The sequence below is a fragment of the Zalophus californianus genome, chromosome 8 (genome assembly GCF_009762305.2).
Source record: "Zalophus californianus isolate mZalCal1 chromosome 8, mZalCal1.pri.v2, whole genome shotgun sequence".
Classification (NCBI taxonomy): Eukaryota; Metazoa; Chordata; class Mammalia; order Carnivora; family Otariidae; genus Zalophus; species Zalophus californianus.
In genome coordinates this window covers 52697028-52698742 of record NC_045602.1, presented here as the reverse complement: position 1 = coordinate 52698742, position 1715 = coordinate 52697028, and the positions used below count along the sequence as shown (strand labels likewise).

General features: G+C 40.7%; 1 pseudogene; it reads right to left on the bottom strand.

Moving 5' to 3' along the window:
* Nucleotides 1–804: 804 nt before the first annotated feature.
* Nucleotides 805–1289, bottom strand: LOC113936895 (annotated as a pseudogene).
* Between the last annotated feature and the right edge of the window lie 426 nt (nucleotides 1290–1715).

Sequence of the window (1715 nt, the reverse complement as noted above, 5' to 3'; positions counted from 1 at the left end):
AGGATTGTTTTGGCTATTTTGGTCCCTTGAAACTCCATATGAATTTTACAATTATCTGATCCATTTCTTTTTTTTTTTAAGATTTTATTTATTTATTTATTTGAGAGAGCGCGAATGAGAGAGAGAGAGAGAGAGCACATGAGAGGGGGGAGGGTCAGAGGGAGAAGCAGACTCTCTGCTGAGCAGGGAGCCGGACTCCATCCCGGGACTCCAGGATCATGACCTGAGCCGAAGGCAGTCGCTCAACCAACTGAGCCGAAGGCAGTTGCTCAACCAACCCATCAGATAGGGTATCTGATCCATTTCTATAAAGTAGTTATCTGAATTCTGATAGGTTTTTTGTTGAATTTTTAGATCAGTTTGGGGAGTTTTGCCATCTTACCAATGTTAAGTCTACTGATCCATGAACATGGGTTGTTTTTCCACTTATTTAGATTCTTTAATTTCTTTCAAGACCATTTTGTAGTTTTTAGAATAGAGTATAAATTTTGCACTTCTTTTATTAAGTTTATTCCTAAATATTTTATTCTTTTTGATACTATTGTGAATGGATTTTTGATTTCCTTTTTTTTTTTTTTAACTAAAACAGATGGCTATTTTATTTTCACCTTTCACAATACAAATGAAAATTACTTTTTTTTTTTGGCCCCACTACTCCCCTGCAAAAACTATTCTCTCTTTGATAGGAAGGGGGAGCAAGTCTTTCTGGTTATCCTGTTAGAAAACACCTAGATTCACACAGCACCATGATATCCTGGCGAAGTAAAGTAATGCAAAATGAATATAAAGAGCTTCCCTCTCTCCTTATCTGTCTGGTTGAGACATTCCTGGCTGAGTGGGCACCACCATGGGACAGGCGGGAGGTCTCATCACTGGGGGCGCAAGCATCATTGGCATGTGGCCTCCCATAGGTGGCCTCATTCCAGGAGCAGGTCCCACTGGCATCATCCCAGGAGGAGGAGGGCCCAACACTGGCATCATGGGAGGGGCCCTCCATATGGGGCGCTGGCATCATACCAGGGCAATAAGGACCTGGGAGACTGGGGGGAGGTGGGATCATTGCCCCTGCAGGAGAAGGAGCAAAGAATGGAGTAGGAGGTATCTTTCCTTATCAAAATGCAGTGGTTATTTTGTCGATCAGGCTCTGTCTGGGCCTGCTCTTCTGTCCATTTCTGATAGTAGTCTTTCATATTCTCTTTGTGCTTCCTAACACTGCCGTGTGTCTTTCGCACAGATGGAGAGTCATGGGTAAGGTACGTGTCGCAGTAGTCACAATAAAACTTAGGCATGTTGCTCTGCAGGCCATTGGCCATTCTGTCCCTGATTTGTTTTCTTAATTTGATTTTTGGATTATTCATTGCAGGTGTGTAGAAATACAATTGATTTTTTTGTATTTTCATCTTGTATCCTGCAATCTTGCTGACCTAGTTTATTAGTTCTAATAGTATTTTTTAGTGGATTTCTTAGGATTTTCAATATACAAGATCATATATGTGAATAGAGAGTTTTACTTCTTCCTTTCAGTCTGGATACTTTTTATTCCTTTTTCTTACCCTTTGTCCTGAGGAATGGTCTTAAGGGTTCAGAAAGACTAAAATGTACTCGACCAATCTCTGGAGAGAAACTCGAAAGTGTACCCACTGTATGCTCGGCATCCTACTTGGTGATCATGTTTGTATCCATTTATTGAAAACAAAATAAAACATATGTGGAGT